The following is a 26,912-nucleotide window of genomic DNA, read 5'->3' on the forward strand; positions in this document are numbered from 1 at the left end:
GTCAGTTCAGCAAACCAAGTTCTTGGGTGGTCTTGGTACAGTCAATTTTGGAAAATGACTGGCTGTGCTCAATAGATCTTCAGTATGCGTATTGTCACACAAAAATGGACAAACACTCCAAAAGATTCCTGTGCTTCCAGCTGGGAGCCAGTCACGGTCAGTTCAGAACATTATCCTTTGGTCTCATCACAGCCCCCAGCATGACACCAAATGCATGGCAGTGTTAGCAACTCATCTCAGACTGCTAGGGTTTAGTTTTTCCATATTTTGACAACTGGCTCCTTACCGTTACCACCAGGCATCAACTCGTAAGAGCAAGAGTTTTCACCCTTCATCTTTACACTACCTTAAGCATCCTAGTAAGTTATGAAGTTGCATCTGGAACCCACTCGACAGCTGGAATTTATTGGAGACTTATTAAACACGGTCACGGGAATAGCATCACTCCTATTAAAAAGATTACATAAAATCATATCACAAGTAAACCACATTATTCAGCACAGAAGTGTTCTAGTGAGGCTCTTTCTGCCGGCTCTAGGGTTGATGGCAGCCTCTATTACCTTGTTTCCCCTAGCCAGATATTACACGTGGATTTTTCAGTGGCTTCTAGCCTCTCAATGGTCATTACTGGATTACCGGATGTCTCATCACATCTTGATCAATCATTGCAAACACCACCTGTCTTGCTGGCTCCATTCCAGTGAGAATCTTTCGGGCCGCCCATTCCTCCTCCTGCAGCCCTAAGCCATAGTGACCATGGATGCTTCCCAGATAGGGTGGGGGCATTATCTGGGAGGGGACAGTCCAAGGTACGTGGTCCCAAATGAAGACCAGTTTGCACATCGCTGTTCTGGAGATGAGGGCGGTGCTCTCAGCACTGCAAGCATTTCAAGATGCCCTCCTCTTAAGAACGGTGGCAATTCAGATGGACCACATGTCTGTAGTCTGGTATATCAACAAACAAGGGGGAACATATCTGCTTTGTGGAGAAGCCCTGAGTTTGGCAATGGGCGATTTTTCTTCCAACCGTTTTCTAACAGCAACGCACATTCTAGGGAGCTCCAATGTGATGGCGGACAAGCTGAGCAGAACTATCTTGATGCCTGGAATGGGGTCTCAATCTGATAGTGGGGGAAGAGATTTTCTGTCACTGAGGCCAACCTTGCTGTGACTTGTTTGCTTCCCTCCTGAACAACAAGTGCAGCACTTTGCCCCAATCCCCCCCTTAGAGGAAGTCACCCAGAGATGCTCTTCTCCACGATTGGCTCCCTGGTCTTTTTGTATGCCTTTCCTCCGACTCCAAGTCTGTTTCTAAAGAAAGCCAAAAGGTCTAACACAATAATCCTCATTTCCCCATTCTGGCCTCGACCTGTATGGTTTCCTTCATTTGGCCTCATTTACTTCAGAATCCTTGCATTCTGGACCAGTTCCAGATCTGTCCTCTCACCCAGAAGGAACGGTTCATCCGAGTCTCCAGTATCTCAAGCTGACTGCGTGGCTTCTCCAATTGCCAGGCTTTTTTCTTGCATCACCAGTCTGACAAATCATTTTAGCTCATCACATGCCTTCAACTAGAAAACTGTACCATAGTAAAAAAAGAAAATTTTCCAGATGGGCTCTTGACATTTAATACTGACTGTTTTATGCAGCTCCTGTGGATAACAGTTTTAGAATTTGACATGTCCATCTATCAGTTTGGCTCTTCAGCTATCACCATTAGAGGACATCTAGCTGTGATATCCAACTTTCATTTTGGTTTTGATGGGTCTTTTCTGCTGCGTAGACTGTGCAAGGCCTTTTTGAAAGGAACCTTTATGCGAAGGCCACCGTTTAAGGAGCCCAGCACTGCATGGGATTTACCCTTGGATGTTCTTCATGTTTCACTGTTGCAGTCATCACATTTGGGTTATCTGCCTGCAGCTAGCCCTCAGCTGGTCTGAATACCAGAGTCTTTGATTCCTGTCGGATGCTGTCTCTTCCATGACGTTAGATTGTCAGGGGTATAAAACATGCAACCGATGCCATGACATCAGTCTTTCTTGTAGTGTGGTGCCCGAAGCAGAAGCAGTTCGCAAGTGCCGGTCGGCCAACTCCTGAAATTTTTGAGTTTCTGAACCGAAGTCTTCAAAAAAAGCTAAGTACCCTGTTGGGGATCCTTTGTCTTGCTCTAATCTATGTCCGTAAAAGTCAACAATTGTCTTACATGTGGAAAGCAAATACTTAAAGATTTTCGTTCGTAGTGCATTCCTTGCTTAGGCCAAGACCACGACGTCCCTCACTGTTGGTTTTGTGCATTGTTCACTTCCTGAACTATTCGTCGTCAGGCTATATTTGCAGCAAATTATTTTGGTACTCTGTATCCATACTCCAAAATGGCTTCAGTAAGCCATCCGACTAACGATCTTCCGAAAAAACTTGAGGATAGACAGAGACAGACTGCATAGGTCCAAAACTGCCGATGACGCTTTTGTTAAGCTAATCACCAGTCTGCCGGTACTGAGTGAGGCGCTTTTGCTGCCCCTGATACGTACTACTTCAGATTCGCAGGTCTCTACTGAGACCTATTCTGAGTCTGGTATGCCGCGAGATGCTGCTTCGACTATGGAACCTGCGGATGTCTCTACCTTGGATGGGTCCGGAGCCACTGTGCAGGCACTGGCTTCTGAGGGTGTATTCAGGCCTACAGACTTGCATTTTAAACAAACGCCATCTTCTTCATCCAAGCCTAAAACTCGCACCACACCTAGGAAACTGACATCCAAACTGCATGCCAGGCCCATATGACTAAATAAATGCTTAGAATGGCTGAAGACCTTATTACTTTAATTAGGGGAAGCCAACCTTCCCCCTATAAGAGACCTAGTACTGATTTTTCCTTATTCTGATCAGGAATCTGATATTTCTGTTTCTTCTGATTACCAGGATTTGCCCTAATCTACCTATGAGGATTCTGATGCAGAGGATTCCATTCCCTCTGCTTCACCTCTAGAAGATTTTTCTTTTGGTACTCACTCACTCCTGCTCCCTTTAGGGGTCGCCACAGTGGCTCAACTGTTTCCATTTCTTCCTGTCCTCTGCATCGTGCTCTCACCACATCCATAAACCTTATCTTAGGCCTTCCTCTTTTCCTGTTACCTGGCAGCTTCATCCTTGGCATCTTTTTCCCATATACTCTGCTTCCCTCCTCAGCACATGTCCAAACCAACGTAATCTTGTGTCTCTGGCTTTGTCTCCAAATCTTCCAACCTGGGCTGACCCTCTAATACACTTATTCCTAATCCTGTCCATCCTAGTCGCACCCAGTGCAAATCTTAACATCTTCAGCTCTGCCACGTCAATCTCTGACTCCTGCCTTTTTGTCAGTGCCACAGTCTCCAACCCATATAACATAGCTGGTCTCACTATCCTCTTGTAGACCTTCCCTTTCACTCTTAGTGGTACTAGTCTGTCACAAATCACTCAACACTCTTCTTCACCTCTCTTCCACACTCACCATTACTCTGAACTGTTGATCCCAAGTACGTAAACTCATCCACCTTTGCCACCTCTACTCCCTGCATCCTCACATTCCTCTATTCCTCCCTCTCATTCACACAGACATTGTCTTAGTCCTGCTGACCTTCATTCCTCTTCTCTCTAGAGTACATCTCCACCTCTTCAGGGTCTCCTCCACCTGTTCCCTACTCCCATTACAGATTACAATGTCATCTGCAAACTTCATAGTCCACGGGGACTCCTGTCTGATCTCGTCTGTCAACCTGTCATCACTATTGCAAATAAAGGGCTCAGAACTGATCCTTGATGTAATCCCATCTCCACCTTAAACGCATCCGTCACTCCCACTGCAGACCTCACCGCTGTCACACTACCCTTGTACATATCCTGTACCACTCTTAATACTTCTCTGACACTCCCGGCTTCCTCATACAATACCACAACTCTTCTCTAGGCACCCTGTCATATGATTTCCTAGTCCACAAAGACACAATGCCACTCATTCTGACAGTCTCTGTACTTCTCCATCAACACTGAGCAAACATTGCATCTGTAGTGTTCTTTCCTGGCATGAAACCATACTGCTGATCACTAATCATTATCTCCCTTCTTAACCTAGCTTCCACTACTCTTTCCCATAACTTCATGCTGTGACTAATTTATTCCCTCTAGTTACTACAACTCTGCACATCACCCTTATTATTAAAAATCGGTACCAAAACACTTTTTCTAAATTCCTCCGGCATCCTCTCACTTCCAAGATTCCATTAAATAATCTAGTTAAACTCCACTGCCATTTCATCTAAGCACCTCCATGCTTCCACAGGTATGTCATCTGGACCAGCAGCCTTTCCATTCTTCATCCTCTTCATAGCCATCCTTCCTCCTTGCTAATCCATTGCACTTCATGATTCACTGTCCGCACATCATCCAACCTTCTCTCCCTCCCATTCTCCATCAGCCCCTCAAAGTACTTTCCATCTGCTCAACACACTCTCCTCACTTGAGTACATTTCCCTCATTATCCTTTATCACCCTTACCTGCTGCACATCTTTACTAGCTCGGTCCCTCTGTCTAGCCAATCTGTACAGGTCCTTTTCTCCCTTCTTAGTGTCCAACCTTTCATACAGCTCTTCATACGCCTTATCCTTAACCCTCGCCACCTCTTTGCCATGCACCTCATCTCCTTATACTCTTGTCTACTTTCTTCATCTCTGACAATCCCCACTTCTTCGCCAACCTCTTTCTCTGTATACTCTCCTGTACTTCATTCCACCACCAGGTCAATACCAGCATCATATTATGGGTCTCCTTAAACAGAAAATTGTTTATCCTTGACTGTACTTGGCTTAAGGAGCAAAACGCGCCAGGTCATGTTAAAGCTAAATTACTGGATGCTCCCTTAAACCAAGACCACCTGTTTGGCAACAAAGCAGAAGTCCTCTAAAAGATGGAGGAAAATGCTAAATCTATGCAAACTGTTAAATATTACCTGCAAGTACAGCCTCCTAGATTTAGTAGGCATTGGCCTTCAAAGAATTGGTCATTTTCAGTCTCTTCAGGCCTTCTCAGCCCAAACCCAGGAACAAAAGGCACCTAGGTTAGTCTCAGGCTATGTACAGCCCTAAGCAGTAGGGGGCTCCCATTTCCAAAGCACTGAGTAGTAAGACACCCCTTCTACGAAAAAATGGCACAAAGACTTTACCTTAACCCTTTCAAGCCCTGCTCAACTGCCTGCTCCCTTAGGAGGAAAGCTCGCCCTGCATGCAAAAAACTGGGAACTCATTACTCAGGACAAATGGGGTTTGAATATAGTTTCCCAAGGATACAGATTCCACTTCCACACCCTACCACCCCCAAACGGTTGGCCAGACTACCCCCAAATCTTTGGGCAGAGGCTCAACGGGTTCTCTCTTCCAAGTATCAGAGCTATTGAACCTGTCCCAGCAGAAGAAAGGGGGCAAGGTTTTTACTCAAGACTTTTCCTGGTACCCAGAAAAGACAGCTCCTAGCATCCTATCCTGGACTTCTCAATTCTAAACACCTTTGTTGGTAATCCCAAAATTCAAAATGCTAACTCAACAGCTGCTTCCTATGCTAGGCAAAGATGCCTGGTTGGCAACCTCAGACTTAAAGGAAGCTTACCTGCACATTCCAGTAAGGGAATCTTGCAGGAAATACCTACGCTTCAGGGCAGGCTCCATGCACTTTCAGTTCTCTGCACTTCCCTTTGGCTTAACTACTGTGGCTTAACTACTGCACCCAGGGTATTCACAAAGTGTCTAGCTGCAGTCATTGCGTTTTGCAGGCAGCAAAATATCCAAATATACACCATACTTGGACGATTGTCTGATTCAGACAGTCAGGACTTGCTATTAAAACATCTGGCATTTGTAAAGAAACTTCTAACCTCACTGGGGTACACCATAAACAAAATAAATCTCACTTAGTACCCTGCCAACAGATTGTATTCCTGGGAGCAAGCTTGAACACAACTTACCAGATGGCTTTTCTCACTCCAGAGAAACAAGTTTATTTGACCACCTACTTCAGACTACTGGCCACAAAGACCCAGCTATCTGAAAGAAATTCTGCAAGCCCTGGGGTTCATGGCCTCTTGCATTCTACTAATTCCATATGCAAGACTGCATATGAGGAAACTCCAGTGGTATCTAAAAAGCCTATGGTGTCAACATTCTCAGGACCTGGAAACAATGAATGTTATGTGATCCTATCTCGCCTACATTCTGAATGATGGGTTCGGAGCCGATCCCTCGGCTCCGACTCGGCACGCTTATGCCAAAGAGCGAAGTCTCTTATTGGCTGAGCTTACTATATCCCAGGATGCACCACCACCAGTCCCCCAGATCTCGTTTGCCGCTTCCCTGCGAAGACGTGGTCTCGAGCTGGCTGGGCTGAGTAGCTTTTACTAACTACTTTTTCTGTCAGTTTTTTGCTCTTTTATATCACAAAAGCTGTTTTAACGGCTATCGCTCCTTTGTGTACGTTTGAATTGTGAAATTTGTTGTGTGTGATTGGGTTGAGTTTGTTTCGGCCCCCCTTACAATCCAGGGCCTTTCCGGTCAACCTTTGTAAACTTTCCAGGGTCTCAAGCCTTAGTGGTTTAGAGTTCCCTGTCTTTACAGCTAAGGTTTGTGTTTTAAACTATTACTGTAAGCCTTGGTTTTTTTGTCACAAGCGAATCTATATCTATATAGTTAATTTCCTGTCAGAAGTTGTTTAACATCATGTCTCAAACCCCTAGGCCTTCGGGCTTTAAAAAATGTTCGAAATGTGCTTTTAAGATGTCTGTTACTGATGATCATTTGCTCTGTGTATATTGTCTAGGGGCAAAGCACTTGCAGGAGTCATGCAGCGTATGTCACGCTTTTTCCTCAAGGGTCCTCCAGGAGAGGAAAAATAAATTGATACTTAAGGGTTAATTAAACCCTCTTTTGAAGAAGCCTTGGCATCCTCTCCGCTCCTGCCAAAGAAAAGGGCTTCGGTTCCGACCAGTCCGTCGGATCCGACTGCCAAGAGACCTAGGCAGGCCTCTCCTTGGCTCCAAAGACTTGGAGCCGAGGTCGGAACGGTCTGCCTCGATGCCACCAGTATCGACTCCTCTGGCTTCGGAGCCGATGGCTGGGGCATCGAGGCGGGTCACCTTCGGCTCCACTGCTCTCGGAGCCGACAAGGGTCGCCCGCTCAGACACTTCCTCCTCGGCGCCGGTCTTCCTCGGCACCGATGGAATCTGGTGTGAGTATTTCCTCGGCGCCGATTCTCATCGAGTCGCCTCGGAGCCGGTCCCCTAGTCCCTTGGGGCCGATGGAGAGGCCTTCTCGAACCCGTTCTGTTTCCTCTCGGTCTTAGAGGATGTCGGATTCTGATATAGACAGGGTGCTCCAAAGACTGTTCCAGTCCCCAGTCTTCCAAAATTTGTTTCGGTTCCGACCCAGTTGGCTTCGGAGCCGATGACCATGGCCCACCCCATTGCCATTCCTCCTCCGACTGCTTCGGCTCCGTCGGAGCAGGTGCTGTTGGAGCCGGTGGAGATCTCAGGGTCGGCTCCGACCCTTACTCCAACCCGGGCCCTCGGGTCCGAGTTTGGTACGCGGACTTCTTCGGCTGGACCCGAGGGTGATGTTTCGGGACCTATGCTTTCGGTTCCGAGCCTCCCTCTCGGTGCTTCGGCTGCGGGACTTCCGTCGACTATCATGGCTCCGGAGACCGGACACTCCCAGGATTCTGGGGGTCCGGCTTTCAGGGCCATGAGGAGTGCCTTGGCCAAGTCCTCTTCGGCCATCTCTCCGGTTTTACCAGCACCTTCCCTGGGCGTGGAGACTGGGTCTTTGGCAGTTCCCCTGTCCGTAGCCAGCGGAGCCCCGAGGCCTGAGGTTACCCCCAGTGGGGGTTCCCCTCCTCCTGAGGGTTCTTCGGAGTTGTCCTCAGAGGAACCCCCAAGGAAGAGATCGTGCAAGAGGAAGCACGTGGACTCCCCCGAGTCTATTACATCGGACACTGATATGGATGATGCGGAGGGGTCCCCGAAGTCGTCCTCGGATGATGTCTCATTTGCAGACATCTTAGAGATCCTCAAACAACGAGGCGGCTGGATATCCAAACCCCCCTCTGCTGACGAATCAGTGCTCCTCAAGGCCTTTGGGGCTCAGCCCTCCGCCTCCTGGGTGTCTCCGCCCTTCGAGCTTCTGGATTTAGTTTGTCGAAGGGCGTGGGAACATCCAGACACCGTGGAACCAGTTCCTTCTCGTCCAAATAAATTCTTATCTGCTCCCCCCGAGAAGGAGTTCCTTACTAAAGGCGTGGCTGTAGATGCCATGGTGGTGGCATCTGCTACACAACAGGACGTGGCAGAGGCTTCAACGTCTATCCATCCTCCTAATAAGGAGTCTAGGAGTATGGATAGGTACGGGAAGCGCACCCTGACTTCAGCGGCCTTTACCTTAAGGTCTCTGAACTATTTGGCACATTTTACAAGGCTTCAGAGGGATCTGGTCAAGGAGTTGTCAGATTCCCTCTCGGGTAACCTACCTGAGCAGCTAGCCCAGTCCGTTAGCTCTCAGTTGGCTATCCTTACGTCAATTTCTAACTCGTCCATGAGGCTCATTTCCTATGCGGCAAGGGGCGGGTAGAGCGGCAGGCACAGGCGTGGCTCTCGTGAGACAAGCCTGGCTCCGCTTGTGTCAGTTCATGGAGGCCTTCAAGTCTTCCTTCGCCGACGCTCCCTTTGATGGGTCCTCATTGTTTGGACCCAAGGTGAAAGACACCCTTACCCGCTGTGAGCAAGAGGGAAAAACTTTATCTGCCGTTGGTGCCCGTTATTCCACTCCCTTTCGGCCTTACCCCAAGGCTAAAGGAGGGAAAATGTGGTTCAAAATCTCGCAAGTTTTTCTCCCAACAGCAGGAAGATTCCCGCCCAGAGGCAGAGGGCGGGAAATTTTTCAGGAGACGCCGTCCCAGAGGCGGCAGAGGGCCCGCAATTCTGGAGACCGCGAGTCCTTTCGTGGCTCTTCAGCCTCCCACACGTCATGAGGGATTGCCCGGCTGTGCTGCTCGGAGCCAGTCGGGTGTCGTTTCGCCAAGCACCTAAATGCCTGGGAGTCAATCACTCAGGACAGATGGGTGCTTCGGATCATTGCCGGAGGTTACTCCATCCCATTCAAATACTCACCCCCGTCCAAGAGAATCCCGGACCCACCACCCAGTCAAAGGGAAATAGCAGCCGCAGAAGCTTTAAAGCTGCTAGAAAAAGGAGTCATCCAACCGGTCCCCACAGACCAGATCGGATCAGGAAATTACTCCAGGTTCTTTTAGTGCCAAAAGACAGGGGACCTGAGACCAATATTGGATCTCAGCAGACTGAACCAATCCGTCACGAAATCCAAATTCGAATGGTCACGTTACAATCCATTCTCCCGTTGTTGGAGAAGGATGTTTGGATGTGCTCCATAGACCTCAAGGCGCCTATTATCACATACCGATACATCAGGCGTCCAGAAGGTATCTGCGCTTCAGCCTGGGAGTCAGTCATTACCAATTTTGTGCTCTGCCCTTTGGTCTCACCACAGCCCCAGGGTGTTCACCAAGTGTTTGGCAGTAGTGACGGCTCACCTGAGAAGTCTTGGATTCCAAGTGTTTCCCTATCTCGACGACTGGCTCCTGACTGCCACCACCAGGCATCTACTAATGGACAACTTCAAAGCCACCATCTCCTGGGTGTTTCCCTAGGGATTACATTCAATTGGTCAAAGTCTGTCTTGCTGCCCTCTCAACATAAAGTTTATAGGAGCAGAGATAGACTCAAGATTGATCGCGTATTTCTTCCTGCCGAAAGGATCCGAACTTTACAGGGCCAAGTTCAAGCTCTAATCTCGAGATCCAAAGCCCCAGCCAGGATGGTCCTACAGGTCTTAGGCTCAATGTCTGCCACGGTTCTTTTAGTTCCTCTAGCAAGATTACACATGAGGATTCTTCAGTGGCTCTTGTCAACTCAATGGTCCTTTCAGGATCTTCCCCTCAATCATCACATCATGATTACGGAAATATGCAAAGGGACCTTCGCTGGTGGCTTCAGACATCCAACTTGGATCAGGGAAAACCCTTTGTTCTCCCCCCTCCAGTGGTTACCCTGACGACAGATGCCTCCCAGACAGGGTGGGGGGGGCATTGTCTGGGCAGGCTAGTTCAGGGCTCCTGGCTTCCGGAAGCTCTTCTCCACATCAACGTGTTGGAGATGAGGGCTGTACTTCTGTCCTTACAGGCCTTACACAAGTTTCTTCCTCAGGGCATCATCGCCATCCACACAGACAACATGTCGGTGGTTTGGTATCTGAACAAACAAGGTGGGACCAGATCGTACCCCCTTTGCAGAGAGGCCATGAGAGTGTGGGAATGGGCGGTAGCTACCAACCGCTTCTTGGTAGCGACCCACATCCCGGGAAAGTCAAATATATTGGCGGACAAATTAAGCAGGACAATTCTATCTCCTCACGAATGGTCTCTAAACTGCACAGTAGCAGCCCAGGTTTTCAAGAGATGGGGGACGCCGTGCTGCGACCTATTTGCAACTCCACAAAACACCAAGTGCCAGAGGTTCTTCTCCTTGATTCCACATCAGGGAGGACCAGCCATGGATGCTCTAGCACAACCTTGGCCAACAGGGCTACTTTATGCCTTTCCTCCAATTCCACTCCTTCCAAAAGTTATTCAAAAGCTTCTCAACTGGGGTCTTCAATGATTCTGATTGCCCCATACTGGCCTCGTCAGATATGGTTTCCTTACCTGAAAAAGCATGCAGTGGACGATCCGTGGACCTTAGACCTGATCCCGGATTTGCTAATCCATCAGTCGGGACATTGGCATCAGTCCCTTCAATCTCTAAGATTAACAGCTTGGTTCCTCCACTTCCAACTTTAGTTAGAAGGCACTCACTAGACCCGGAAGTTGTTCACATTTTATCTTGACCCACAAACCCACCACTAACAAATTGTACCTCAGTAAGTGGAAGAGGTTTGCTATCTGGGCTCAACTCAAGGGCTTAGACCCTATCACTGCTCCTGTCCCAGAGGTTTTGAAATTCTTAACTTCCCTGTTTAATCAGGGATCTTCTGTCTCAACTATTAAAGTCCAATTAGCTGCTATATCTAAATTCCATGAATCCACGGATCCTCCTTTGATGAGCAGCAGACTATGCAAAACGTTCATTAAAGGTGCCAGTTTAAGACCACCAGTTTTTCATCCTGCACCTCCGTGGGATCTTGATTTGGTGCTTCGTGCATTAACATCTCCCCCTTTTGAACCGGCTGCTACATGCGAACTAAAATATCTGTCTTGGAAAACGGCATTCTTAGTGGCTATTACCTCTGCAAGAAGAGTCTCAGAGCTTCAAGCCCTGTCTATTAAACCACCGTACTTGATTTTCCACAAGGATAGAGTATCACTTAGGCCTAATCCATCCTTTGTCCCAAAAGTCTGTTCTACTTTCTGTCTTCAACAATCTCTAGAGCTACCAGTTTTCTTTCCAAAATTCTCTAATGAAGCTGAATACACTCTCCATAAATTGGATGTTCACAGGCAATTACGCTTCTATTTAGACAGGACTCAGCAACTTCGTAAGTCAGACCAGTTGTTTGTGTCCTTCTCAGATAATAAATTGGGTCAAACCATCACAAGCTACAATCTCAAAATGGATCAGAGATTGCATAACTCAGGCCTACTCTTCTTCGAATAAACAACTTACATCATCTATCAAAGCTCATTCTACCAGAGCTATGGCTACCTCTATAGCCTTTCATTCCAAGCTCGCTATATCAGAAATTTGTGCTGCGGCTACTTGGTCTAACCCGCACACTTTCATTTCCCACTACAAATTGGATATGGCATCTAAAGGACGAGCATCATTTGGTTCCACGGTACTCAGGAGTGTTTTCCAGTGAGCCACCCAGGATTCAGGTGCTAGGGACGCTGTCCCATCATTCAGAATGTAGGCGAGATAGGATCACATAACATCTTTTAGTTATGTACTCACCATAACTTCAGATGTTTGGGATCCATCTACATTCCTGATACCCACCCTCCTTCCCCCTGCCTTGCAGATCAGAAGAGATTGAACGGTTTTGAGCTCCACTGTTTTATCTTGTTTCATCTGACTATGTTATATAAGCAGGGTATGCATGTGTGCATGTATGCGGACAAACTAGATCTGGGGGACTGGTGGTGGTGCATCCTGGGATATAGTAAGCTCAGCCAATAAGAGACTTCGCTCTTTGGCATAAGCGTGTCGGAGCCGAGGGATCGGCTCCGAACCCATCATTCAGAATGTAGGCGAGATGGATCCCAAACATCTGAAGTTATGGTGAGTACATAACTAAAAGTTTCTATCATTCCTTGTATAAAGACAGTTCCTTTGGTGGGCAGAGGCCTACTACCACAAGAAGGGGCTCCCTTTCACTCTACCCCCTGCCGGCCAAACCCTAACAGACGCATTAGACTGTGCATGGGGGGGGGGGCTCACTTGGCAGGGCAGTGCATTCAGGGCAAACAAAACGCGAGACAGATGCACCTGCATATCAACCAAAAAGAAATGTTAGCTGTACAGAATTCCTAGACTGCCTTCAAAGACCTCATTCTTACAGGACAATTATTGGTAAAGACAGAAGACACCATAGCTGTGGTACATAAACAAGCAGGAGGGAACCCACTCGTACCCTCTTTGCAGACTAGCCATGGGTCTGTGAGGGACAGCCTTTTAGATACCAAGTGCACCTACAAGCTCAATTCCTGCCAGGCAAGCTAAATTCACTGGCAGATGACTTTAGCAGAAATCTCATGGACCCACACGAATGGAAACGAACCAAAAATATTCAACCTCTTGAACAAATGGACTCCAGAGATGGACCCTTTTGCCTCCCCTCAGAACTGTCAATTGGACAAATTCTGCACAAGGACTTCCCACAGTCAAGCTTGGAAAGTGAGCACCCTGTCCTTTACCTGGGAAAGCCTCTCTGTTTTATGCCATCCCCCTCTGCCTCTAAGTTTCTGCTGAAGGTCAAACAGGACAAGCAAAGGACAATACTGATTGCACCATACTGGCCACACCAGCACTAGTGGTGTACCCCCTCTTGCGCAGTATGACACTGCTGGAACCATGGCACCTGCCTCAGACCCCTTCACTGCTGTCCCAGCAGGCGGGCCAGATTCTGCACCCTCAGCTTCAAACCCTGAACCTTGCAGCCTGGCTAATTCCTTGAGCTCTCCAATAGCATCCCTCGGTAAGTAGGTGATGTCATTCTGGAGGCAAGGAGGCCTAGTACTAGAAAATCCTATGCTGAAAAGTGGAAAAGATGCTGTTCCTGGAGCCAGACTCAGGGGAGATGGGCACAACGGTGCCCAGCTTACCTTGTATTCTTAAGTACTTAACAGAAATGCTCCACAAGTGCCTATCCTTCTCGTCAATTAAAATTCATTTCTGCTATTTCAGCACAATACTGAACCACCCCTCTTCTCACCCCTTGGTAAAGCAATTCCTCAGAGGGGCCAAAATTAAGACCACCCAGGAGACCCCCATACTCCAGCCTGGCACCTTAACTTTGTATTGGAAAAGTTCACTATCCATTTGAACCAGCTGCAACTGCAGAGTTGAAATTCCTTTCTTGGAAAACAGCCTCCCTTCTAGCCATTACTTCAGCAAGAAGAGTGTCTGAATTTCAGGCCCTCATGGCTGTGGAGCCCTTCATTGTCTTCCATGCAGACAGGGTTTCCCTCAGGACCAAACCTTCCTTTATGCCCAGGGTGGTGGTTAGTGTGGCCCTAAATCAGTCCATTCATTTGCCCACTTTTTTCCTTCTCCATAAAAGAAAGGAGAATGAATACTGCACTCTTTGGAAGTACACAGACAACTTAGATTTTATTTGGACAGGACTAAGCTTCTCAGAAAATCTGAACAGCTGCTAGTTGGCTTTGCTGCAGGGGCAGAGGGGAAGGCCATTTCAAAGCAAAACTATTTCTAAATGGATAGCCCATTGCATTCATTTCTGCTACAAGCACCATGGAACACCTACCCCACAGGGGATAAGATTACACTCCACCAGGGCTACATCTACCTCTACAGCCTTTCTTAGAGTCCCTACCAGGGACATCCTAGAAGCTGCTACCCGGAGCTCCGTACATACCTTCAAGCATTACCACATGCCTAGTTTTTCTAAATCCAGAGCTGGTTTTGCCAGTGCAGTCTTGCAGGGCTTAATAGCTGGCCCTAATGCTCTCTAACTTCCTCCTCCCTTCTGTAGCTTTGGGAATCTATCCAAATGTGATGACCAACAGTGAAACACTAGGAACCATAGTACAGTTGTGTACACTTACCATAAATGTAGATGTTAGTGTATTCACTGTTGCAGTCCTGGATGTTCGTTGTTTCACTGTTGCAGTCATTACACTTGGGTTATCCTGCTGGCAGGCTACCCGCAGTCGGCCTGAATTCCAAAGTCTTGGTCCGGCGTTGGTTGCTGTCACCTCTTCCCTGACGTCAGTGCGCTAGGGGTATAAAAGATGCAGCAGACGCCATTTTCTTCAGTCTTTCTTGCTGCGCGGTGCCCGAAGCAAAAGCAGTTTGCAAGTGCCGGTCGGCCGACTCCTGAGATTTTCGTGTTTGAATTTCAGATCCGAAGTCTTCATTTAAAGCCAAGTGCCCCGTTGGGGAAACTTTTTTTTTTTTTTCTTGCTCCAGACCGATGTCAGAAAAAGTTAATTGTATTTCTTGTGGGAAGCAAATACCTCATAAGGACTTCCATTCTTATTGTATTCCTTGCATAGGCCCTGATCACATATTGTATTCCTTGCTTAGGCCCTGATCATGACGTTGCTAATTGCAGGTTTTGTGCTAGATTTAACCAACGCACTAAGCGTCGGCACGATTTTGCTCTTCATTACTTTGGCCGAAGATTTAATTACACAATGTCGTCTAATAGCCATCCGACTACTGCAATTCACAAGAAACTGAAGGAAAAGGACAGGCATCTGAGGTCCAAAACTGACTAGGCTTCTTCTAAGCCAGTCACTGGTTCTCAGTGAGGCGCTTTCGCAGCCCCTGACATCTGCTACCTCAGAGCCGCAGGCCGCTACCGACTCCCACGTGGAGCCGACTAGGCCGCAGGAAACTCAAGGTATTGGACAATCGGAAAATATTCCCTCAGATGGGTCCAGAGCCGCTGAGCAGGCACTGGCTTCTGAGGGTGTTTTCAGGCCTACACAGTTGTCATAACGACTTCAGCTTCAAAGGCAGACTAAAGCACCACTAAAGACAAGTGCAGCAATCCCATGGACAGGCCTCCATGCCTAAAGAACAGATGCTCAAAATGGCCGAAGACCTTATTACATTGATCAGGGGTTCCCATCCCCCTCCTGAAGATTCATATTCTGTCTCTTGCCTAGGCCTTTTATCAGATCAGGTTTCCATTTCCTCTGACTCCTCTTCTGAACAGGAATACTCTCTCCTTCCCTATGAAGATTCTGATGCTGAAGAATCTATTCCTTCAGCCTCTCCTCCTGAGGATTATTCTTTTGGAGAAACTCTGCATACCATGAGGGAGCACTTTCACTGGGAGAGCCAAGATTACTCAGAATCTAAGAAAAGGCTCAGACTTTTACTACCTCAGCACAGGCCTCTTGCTGTTCCCCCTGTTTTAGACATTGTAGATGTATTTTCAGAGTCCTGCCTGTCTCCTGACTCTCTACCTCCTGTACCTGTTAAGCCAGACAGATACTACAGGGTTCCAGATTCAGATAAATTTCTTTATAAAAACCCTGCTGCTGACCCAGAAACTATATCTCAGGGTCCCAAAGGGGTCAAGGCTTCCACTGCAAAAACCCTACCCCCTCTGATAGGGATTCAAGGGCTCTGGACAGATGGGGGAGAGGTTTATTTCTGCTAGCTTGGTTGTAAGGGCTTTAAATTGTCAAGTTTCATATGCTTCAATATCAGCAGTACTTAATGTCACTGCTAAAACAGAAAATGTTGACAAATTCAGAATGTTCTGAAAACAAGGAAATTCAGGATTTATTGCATGCAGCTGAACAAGTGGGAAAGCATACTTTGCAATGTGGTTTTGATTTTCTGGAGGCCTCTTGCAGGGCTGCTGTTACGGGTTCTGTCATTACGAGGTATGCTTGGTTAAAGGAACAGAACCAGTAATCATGTTAAAGCAAAATTATTGGATGCCCCATTACAGCATGATACTTTGGTGTTAAAGCAGAATAAGTGTTGAAGAAAATGGAGGACAAAGCGAAATCTATGCAGGCAGTTAAGGATTCTTACAGGTACAGCCACCCAGATTTAGCAGGAACTGGCCTACAAAGAATTGGTCCTTTCCAGTGTCAGGCCACAGAGGCAGATCCCAGCCCCAAGGCTCATACAGGCCTAAACAATGGGGTGCCAATACCTCCAAAAGCAGAGAAGACAAATCACAGCCATACAGGAAACAGTCCCAATGACTTTCCTCTGCCAGCACCAAGCACTTATCTTTTGGCAGCCCCCTTAGGGGGGAAAACTAGCACTTTTTTCACAAAATTGGCACATGATCACCCAGGACAAATGGGTCTTGAATATAGTCTCAGGGCTACAGGTTCCACTTTCACACCCTACCAAGGGCAAAAGGTATGCCAGAACTGCCACATAATCAGTGGGCAGAGGCACAAAAACAAGTTTCATCCCTCATGGACATGAGGGACATTCAGTGAGTACCACAGCAAGAGCAGGGACAAGGATTTTCTTGGTACCAGAGAAAGGACAAAGCCTGGAGACCATTACTGGACCTGTCTATTCTAAACACATTTCTGGACGTTCCAAAATTCAAAATGTTGACTCTGCAGCAGCTTCTCCCCATGCTGGGCAAGAAGACTTGGCTTGTAACTTTGTACCTAAGAGGCATACCTGCATGTCCCAATCAGACAGTCTTGCAGAAGATAGCTCAGATTCATAGCTGGCTCAATGCACTACCAATTCTCTGCACTGCCCTTTGGCTTATCTACTGCGCCCAGGGTTTTCACAAAATGATTGGCATCAGTAATTGCTTTTTGCAGACAGGAATTCAAATATATCCTTACTTGGACGACTGCCTTATTCAAGCAGAGAACCAGGACATTCTACTAAAGCATCTGGCATTTGTAAAAAGATTACTAATTTGCCTAGGGTACATAGTAAATGAAAAGAAATCAAAACTAGTACCCTCTCAAGAGATAATATTCCTGGGTGCAAGCTTAAATACGACTGCCCAGATGGCTCATCTCACGCCAGACAAAGGCAACTGACTTCAAAATATTGGCAACAAAGACCCAGTTATCTGCAAGAAAAGTTCTGCAGGCTTTGGGCTACATGGCATCCTGCATTCTGCTAATTCCATATGCAAGACTGCATTTGCGGAAACTACAATGGTATCTAAAAAGTGTTTGGACTCTACATTGCCACAGCCTGGAAGCATTAATTACCCTCATTCCCTGCCTGCAACAGGAGTTTCGATGATGGGCACAGGCCTGTCACTACAACAAGACAGCCATTCATTTTACCCACAGCCAGGCAGACACTAACAGATTCATCAGATTATGCCTGGGGGCCCACATGGCAGGAAAATGTATTCAGGGCACATGGCCCGCAAGCCAAATGCATCTTCATATCATTCATAGAGATGCTAGCTGTTCAGAATGCCCTGACAGCCTTCAAGGATCTACTTCATCCAGGACAACTGCTGATAGACTGACAATACTACAGTCCTGTGGTACATAAGCAAGCAGGGAGGCGCACATTCCTACCCCCTCTGCAGACAAGCCATGACTTTGTGGAACACAGCATTGACTTGTCAAGTACACCTGCAAGCACAATTCCTGCCAGGAAAGACAAATACTCTGGCAGATGAACTAAGCAGGAACCTCATGGATTCCCACGAGTGGAAACTGGATCCACATCTTCAGCATGATAACAAGGGGATGCCCAGACATAGATCTATTTGCCAACTACAGAGATTCTGCACAAGGACTTATCCACTCACAAGCATGGAAAGTGGATGCTCTATCATTCATCTGGAAAACCCTTACAGTATATGCCTTTCCTCCACTGCTTCTCCTCCCCAAGGTACTCCTAAAGGTCAGACGAGAAGCCAAAAAGGATACTGATTGCCCCAGACTAGCCCCGCCAGCACCTGGTACCCAATCCTAAAGAGCTTGTCTCAAGACCCAGCCTGGACATTACCTCAAATTCCTCACTTACTGACCCAACAAAACAGTCTGATCCTGCACAGCCAGCTCAGAACCCTAAATCTGGCAGCATGGTGGATAATGTAACCATTCAGAACACACCTCTCTCTTTAAAGAAGTTGTTGTTTTGGGGGCCAGTAGGCCCAGCACCAGAAGATCTTTTGCAGAAGAATGGAAGAGATTATGTGCTTGGAACCAGGCACAAGGAATTGACACGCTTGTACCAAATATCCCTCAGATTTCTCAATACTTAACTGAGATGCTGGACAAAGGCCTCTCCTTTGGATCAATTAAGATCCATGTCTCTGCCATTTCAGCTCATTACAATACGGACCCACCTATTTTTTCACATCCACTGCTAAGGCAGTACCTCAGAGGGGCCAAAAACGTAAGACCTCCAAGGAGAGCGCCAATACCTGCACGGGACTTTAATTATTTCTTGGAAAAACTCACACTGCCTCCTTTTGAGCCAGCCAATACAGCGGAGATGAAATTCTTATGGAAAACAGCTCTGCTCCTAGCAATAACCTCTGCAAGAAGTGTGAGTTACAGGCACTAATGGCTGTGGAACCTTTCATAATTTTCCATCCAGACAGGGTTTCTCTGGGGACAAACCCAACATTTATGCCTAAGGTAATGTCCAGTGTGGCCCTTATCCAAACCGTTCATTTGCCTACCTTTTATCCAAACCCACAGAATAAGGGCGAGAGACTTGTGCATTCTTTGGACATGCACAGACAGCTGCGCTTCTACTTGGACAGAACTAAAGCTTTCAGAAAGACTGAGCAACTCTTAGTGGCATATGCTGAAGGATCACAAGGAAAGGCTGTCTCAAAGCAGACTATTTCAAAATGGATAGGCCACTGCATTAGTTTATTCACAGCATGGCAAATCAGTGCGTAAGGGCATTAGGCCACATTCAACCAGAGCAGCAGCCACTTTAGCAGCCTTCCTTAGAGAAGTACCAACCAAAGACATTTTAGAGGCTGCAACTTGGACTTCAGTGCACACTTTTTTTTACAAAGTACTGCCACTTACCTCTTTAGTCTAAATCCAGAGCAGCCTTTGCTACTGCAGTTCTGCAGGGCCTCATAGCCACTCCTAATTCTGTTTAGACCCAGCCACCCAACCTCCGCTTTGTGATTCAACCCAAGTGTAATGACTGCAACAGTGAAACACTATGAACGTGGTACAGTTGTGTACCTACCATAAATGTAGATGTTAGTGTATTCACTGTTGCAGTCCAGGTTACCCACCCACCATCCCCCTTTCTTTGCTGGGGCTTATCTGTACTTCTCTATTCTATACAACCTATGTGGTGTATTTGCTTGTAGATGAAGGTAACGTTTTATTTTAGTGCATGCTTTTTTATTGGCATAATTTTTAGCCTACCCTTTTGGGGGCACCTGACATCTGGGGCAAGAAAAACTGAAGAAAATGGCGTTGGCTGCATCTTTTATACCCCTGGCGCACTGACGTCAGGGAATAGGCGACAGCAACAGACGCCGGACCAAGACTTTGGAATTCAGGCCGACTGCGGGTAGCCTGCCAGCAGGATAACCCAAGTGTAATGACTGCAACATTGAATACACTCTAACATCTACATTTATGGTAGGTACACAACTGTACTTTACCCTCCCTCCCTCCAGCCCCCTGACTTCTCTTGGCTCTACCTTTCCTTCTTGTTTGGTGCATTTAACCTTTCTGGTGTATTTGCTTTTTGATGTAGGTGTTACGTAACATACAATTGCTTCCCTTTGTGGAGGCACCTGACATCTGGGGAAGAAAAACCGACGTAATGGCATCTGCTGCATGTTTTATACCCCTGACGTCATGGAAGGAGAGAGCATCCAACGCAGGAATCAAAGACTTTTGTATTCAGGCCAGCTGAGGGCTATCTGCAGGCAGATAACCCAAATGTGATGACTGCAACAGTGAATACACATCTTCATTTATGGTAAGTGTACACAACTGTACTTTCTACAGTCTCACCTTATCCCCTTTTGAACCATCGTCTAGTTGTGAATTAAACTGTTTGACCTGGAAACTGTTTAATAGCAATCACTTCGGCTAGAAGTGTCAGAAATTCAAGCTTTGTCCTGCAAGCCCCCCTGTTTAATACATAAGGTCAGGGTTTCTCTCAGGACTAATTCCTTTTTGCCAAAGATTGTTTCACAATCTAATATCTATCAAACTTTTACACCTACCAGCCTTTTCCCCTAATTTCTCCAATAAGGTTGAGTATAGTATGCACTTTAGATGTCCACAGGCCATTACGTTTTAACTGCACAGGACAAAAGATTTCAGGAAATCGGATCAATTGTTTTTTGCCACTTTCTGTAGGTAACCCAGTTTCTAAGGTTACTTTAGCTAAATTGATTGGGGAGGGTCACCTTTATCATTCAAAGGGACTTCAGCTGCCACATTCTGTGAAAGCTCATTCAATGAGAGCTGTAGCTGCTACTGCAGTTTTTCATGCCAGACGTTCGTTGATGACATTTGTACAATAGCTACATGGACATCATCTTGTAACTTTATTACTCATTATAAATTGGAGCAGATCTCTAGGGGACATGCATCATTCGGTTTGATGGTGCTCTAATATTCTTCCATGAGACCTCCCAAGAGTCTGATAGCTGGGGACTGTGTCCCACAGTCGAGGATTACGTGAAGATTGACAACTTCGGATAAAGAAGCTGTCTTACCATAAATTTCCATCTGTGTTGTCGATTTTCACTAATCCTTGACATTCCCCCCTACTTCCTCTTATCTAAGATTAATGGATTGAAAGACTGGCTTCATAATACAGAATCTGGTTTGGTTTCTTATTTATGGCTTTGGTCTGTCCCTCTATTACGGGTAAACTTGATCTGAGGTAATTTAGAGGAGCATCATGGGTAGAGCCTAGTTCAAGAGTTTTTGAGGGCGTGAGTGGACATCAACGGTCAGTACTGAGGCTCGGAACAGAGCCCTCGGTTAAGGATTAATGAAGACTGACAGCACAGATGGAATATTATTTATTTATTTATTTTTTTCTAGGACTGATAGGTGTGGGAAGTGCATCTTTTCATCAGCAACCTTTGCTTTACTGTCCTTGAATTACCTGGCTCATTTTACTAGGTTGCAGAGGGATCTGATCAGAGCTTACCGATCTCCAGTAAAGGAGCAGTAGCTGAGGGGTCATGAGACAGTTTCTTCCCAACTCACCACCCTACTTTCTGTCGCTAATGCTTCAGTGTGTCATTTCCTGTACAGCGGATGGAACTTGCAGGGCAGTGGTTTCTGGCTTCTCTGAGTAGGCAGGCCTGGATGTGCCTTTTTGACTTATTGGAGGCTTAATTCTTCCTTTGTGAATACCCCTTTTGATGGCTCATCCCCTTTTGGGCCTAAAGTGATAGACGCTGACCAGGTGTGAACAGGAAGGCAAGACCCTGTCTGCAGTGGGCATATGTTTTTCCACATGTTAGGCCGTACTCTAAGGGTTAAGGGGGAGTGGAAAGATGCGATTCAGAAAATCGCAGGGTTCTTTAAGGACACACATGGCGATAGATCCCCCAGAGGTAGATGGGGGAATAATAATGGAAGACTGTCCTTTTGCCACAATCAGAGCTCCAGAGAATTTTTCTTTGGAAAACCCTTCCAGCACTCTTGAAGGGAGGCCAGATTGCTTTGTCATGGAGGTAATCGGGGGGACAACTGTGTCTGCACCTACACGCCTGGCTAAGAATGACCAGATGGGTGTAGAACATCCTATCCAGGGGCTATCTTATCCCTTTTCTCCATCTCCTCCCCATAATCAAAAGGATCCCGATGTCCCACCCAGTCAGTGGGAACAGGCAGCCATTCAAAAGCGGCTGGACAAGTCATCCAGGAAATCCCACCATACCCCATAGAATCTAAAGCTTATTTTAGTTCCAAAGAAAACTGGGGACTGGAGACCTATTCTGGATCTTAAACTCAAGTCAGTAATAGTTTCAGATGGTTATGGTTCAGTCCAATTTTTTTTCTGAAAAGGACAATTGGATGTGCTGTATAGACCTTCAGGACGTGTACTATCACATGTAAAAATAGACAAACTGCCCAGAAGGCACTTGTGCTTCTGGCAGTCACTATCCATTTCAAGCTCTGCCCTTTTAGACTCTACAGCCCCAGAGTGTTTACCAAATGCATGACAGTAGTGACAGCCCACTTGAGGCAACAAGGATTCCTGGTGTTTCCATATCTAGATGACTGGCTCATTACCTCCTCGACCAGGCATCATGTTGTTCGGGCAAGAGATTATGTAAGAGATTTGTGCACTATTGGGTTTCACGGTAAATCTGTCTAGTCTGGAACCCATGCAAAACCTCTAGCAATCCTGGATACAAATCAGTGGTAGCCAAGCTACTGCTATCAAGAGTGATGTCCGGTATCGGGTCAAAGTATTACTTTGCAGAAACTTTATACCGCCTCACCTAGTCTTAGACTCTGTTTGGCCGTAGCCATCGTCCTAGTCCCCTTAGCACATTATCGTATAAGAATACTCCAATGGCTCTTAGTACAGTGGTCCTTCCTAGAGCTTTCCACGCCCTTCAAGATTCGACTCCTCAGTCTTTGCTAATAGGAATCTTCTTGGTGGCTGCAGTCCGATCAAGTGACTCGAGGTACTCAGCCCAAAGCCACACTGACCACGGTTGCTTCCCAGATAGGATGATGGGGGCATTATCTGGGCAAGACTGTCCAAGGCACCTGGTCCCCCATCGAGGCCAATCTGCATTTAAATGTCCTAGAGATGGAGTGCTTCTGGCATTGCAAGCTTTTCAGGATTCTCTCCTTCATGGGACTATATTGCTGTTCAGTCAGACATTCTCTCCTTCAGGGAACTATATTGCAGTTCAGTCAGACAATGTCTTTAATCCGGTACATCAACAAACAAGGGAGAACCAGATTTTTTTTACGCCCTATAGCCCTCAGGGTTTGGCAAGTGGCAATTTTGTCCACCTGTTTTCTGATAGCAACGCACATCCTGGGGAAGTCCAACATGATAGTGGACAAAACATCCTGGGGAAGTCCAACATGGTAGTGGACAAACTGAACAGGACTAGTTTAATGCCACACAAGTGGTCCCTCAATCAAAGATTGTGGTGATTTTCTGTTGTAGTCTGCCTTGTTGTGACCTTTTTGCCCCTCTTGTGAACAAGAGCAGCAACTTTTCACCCTGATTCCCCTCTGGGGGAGTCCTTGATGGATGTACTCCACAATTGGCCCCCAGGACTTCTGTATGCTTCCCCCTACCCTGTTGATCCCAGTCTTCGTATGGAAAGCCAGTCATTTGACAGAGCAGTAATCCTAATTGCACCTTACTGACCTCGACAGATTTGGTTCCTTTTCCTGTGGCCTCTTCTGGATGAACCTTGTATTCTGGATCCATTTCCAGATCTGTTGCATCCAACAGGAATGGTTTATACGAATCTACACTATCTCAAGTTGACAGCTTGATTGCTCCAGTTCTGGTCTTAGCCAAGCAATCCCTTCCATCTTCCCCGTCACACATTCTTTCATCTCACAAACCTTGCATCTGCAAAATTTATCACAGTAAGTGAAAACATTTTGTTTGGGCTAAGAGTTTTGGCATAGACACCTTCACCGTTCCTATTCATACAGTTTTGGGTTTCTTAGCACAGCTTTTTAATGTAGATGCAGCAGCAGCTAGAGTTGAGGTACAATTAGCAGCCGTATTCAATTTCCATTTGGGTGAAAATGGGTCTTAATTTCTCATAAGCTCTGCAAAGCTCTTTTGACAGGAACAATTCTTTTAAAGTCCCTGTACAAAGACCCTGGGACTTTAATTTAGTTTTAAGGCATATTTGTCCCCTGTTCGAGCCAGCAGCTCACTGGCCTGAAATTCCTTTCTTGGAAGACACTTTTTCCTAGTGGCAATCGCGTTCACTAGAATTTCTGAACTGCAAGCCTTATCTCAACCACCTTATTTCATAAAGATATTTTCCCTTGACACTAACCTGTTTTTACCCGAAGTGGTTTCAGAGAATGCATTGTCAGTCTCTTGAATTACCAGTTTTCTTTCCAGTTTTCAGAATAAAGGTGAATATTCTTTATATTGGCTTGATGTTCAGACCGTTGTGCTTTTATCTTCACAAGACAAAAGTTTTTTTTAGAAGAAAAGATCAGCTGCTTGTAGCTTTTTTGGATATTAGAGTTCTCCCTATGTCCAATGTGACTTTAGCCAAATGGCTCTCAGTGCATTTCATATATTTACCATTTGCAGAGTAAGCAATTACCCAGGCTTGCAAAAGTTCATTCTACTAGAGCCGTGGCTACTTATGCCTTTCAATTCAGGGTTTCATTGGACAATACTTGTACAGCAGCCACATGGACCAATCACCATACCTTTATTGCTCCTTACAAATTGGATTTGGTTTCCAGGGGTAGAACTGCATTTGGGTCTGTGGTCCTAAGGAATATTCTTCCTTCAGCCACCCAAAATTCAAGATGCTAGGGACTGTGTCCCATCAGTGAGGATAAGGTGAAAATTGACATTGCACACAAGCTATGTACTTACCATAACATTCCCTGTGTTGTCCATTCGCACCTTTTCCTCCCAACCCACCCGTCAAACCCCAACCCAGGCTTCTGATGGATCGAGATGTCCTGAATTATACACTTTTTTTTTTTCTTACTCCATTTAAACTTGCAGTGGTTTTAATACCTTTGAGGGATATGCTTTCAGTTTCCTTGTTCTGTATGTATAGTTAACAAATAAGATCCAAGATAATGTGTGAGGTGCATTCTTGGTAAAGGGGAAGTGCCAAGTTTGTGACCACAAGCTTTGCAAATGGTAGAATCTGATTGGAGGGTGGGATCTGAACCCATCAGTTAGGAAAAGGTGAAAATGGACAGCACATGTCAAGTTATGATAAGTACGTAGGTTCATAGGTGTGTACTAGGCTAATGGCCCTGGAGCCTTTACAAGCCTAGGCCATAGGATTACTCTGGCATCGTGCCACCCAACCTTAGTTCCTAGTGCCTGTCAAGTAGAGCCACTGGAGTGATCCCTGGGGTGAACGTACTATTTCCCATCCACTCCTCAAGATCTCTCTTTAGATGAGGGCCAGTGAGGTGCTCTGCTTGACATGTATGGGAAGTCTATTCCATAGCATGGGCAGTCTCTGGGTTATGAACCTGTCTCTCCAGCATGATCTTTGTTTCACTGTTACAGTCCTCGCACTTGGATTATCTGCCTGCAGGTAGCTCTGAGTCTGCCCGAATAACTGTGTTGGGATTTCTGCGGTGGATGCAGTCTCCTCTTCCATGACGTCAGGTCGTCGGGGGTATAAAACATGCAGCAGACGCCATTACATCAGCTTGTCTTGCCGCATGGGAGCCCGAAGCAGATGTTCATAGTGTTACATTGCTGCAGTAATTACACTTGTGTTATCCTGCCGTCAAGCGGTCCCGCAATCTGTCAGTTCCAAAGTCTTGGTCCGGCGTCTGTTGCGGTCTCCTCCTCCCTGACGTCTGTGCGACAGAAGTATATGCGATGCAACCGATGCCATTTTCTTTAGTCTTTCTTGCTGCGCGGTGCCCGAAGCAGAAGCAGTTTGCAAATGCCAGTTGGCAGACTCCTGGGATTTTCATTCCGAATCCAGAACCGAAGTCTTCTAAAAAAGCTAAGTACCCCGTTGGGGAAACTTTTTCTAGCCTCAGAGTGTCAGTAAAAGCTAATTAACTGTATTTCTTGTGGGAAGCAAATACCTCAAGGATTTCCACTCCTATTGTATTCCATGCCTAGGCTCAGACCATGACGTCACTGGTTGTCGGTTTTGTGCTAGGTTTAACAAGTGCACTATTAAACGTCAGTTTGATTTTGCCCGACATTATTTTGGTAGAAAATTCAATTACACCATGCCGTCAGAAATTCCGACTACCTTGAATTGCCAGTTTCACATGCTAAAATATCAGCAGTTTTTGATGTCTGTTGAAACAAAAGATGCTTCCAGATTCAGATCCTCCTAACTTAAAAGAAATGCAGGATTTATTGCATGCTGCTGAACAAGTGGGAAAACATACTTTGCAATGTGGGTTTGACTCCTTAGAGGCCTCCTGTAGAGCAGCAGTTACAGGCTCTGTCAGAATGCATGCTTGGTTAAAAGAACATAACGTTACCAGATCATGTTAAGGTCAAATTATTGGATGCACCTTTGCAGCGGGATGTGGTGTTTGGACTTAAGGCAGAGGAGGTATTAAAGAAGATGGAGGATAAGGCAAAATCTATGCAAACTGTGAAAGATTTCTTACAGGTTCAGCCTCCTCGTTTTAGCAGAAATTGGCCAACAACGAATTGGTCCTTTCCAGTCAGACAGATCTCAAAGGGGCAGATACGTCCAAGAGGTAGAGGTCAGACAAGGCCCTTAAGGCCTCGATAGTGGGACACACCAGACCAGAAAGGAGAAGACAGGCCTCAACCTTATAAAAAACAGACTCTACTTTCCACTACAGCTGCCAAACAGTTCTCTTGGCATCCCCCTTAGGAGGAAAACTGGCACTTTTCTATCGCAACTGGCATTGCATCACCAAAGACAAATGGGTTCTCAACATTGTATCTCAAGGTTACAGGTTCCATTTTCACACCCTGCCAAGGCTAAAAGGAATGCCAAA

The 26,912-nt window shown here is 46.4% G+C and overlaps 1 protein-coding gene across 1 annotated transcript in view; it reads left to right on the forward strand.

Moving 5' to 3' along the window:
• The window catches only part of LOC122806732 (valosin containing protein), a 1,741,209-nt gene that overhangs the window by 189,904 nt on the left and 1,524,393 nt on the right, over positions 1 to 26,912 (forward strand). The gene's annotated exons all lie outside the window — the stretch shown is intronic.

The sequence above is a fragment of the Protopterus annectens genome, chromosome 1.part1 (genome assembly GCF_019279795.1).
Source record: "Protopterus annectens isolate FY-2018-M chromosome 1.part1, PAN1.0, whole genome shotgun sequence".
NCBI lineage: Eukaryota > Metazoa > Chordata > Ceratodontiformes > Protopteridae > Protopterus > Protopterus annectens.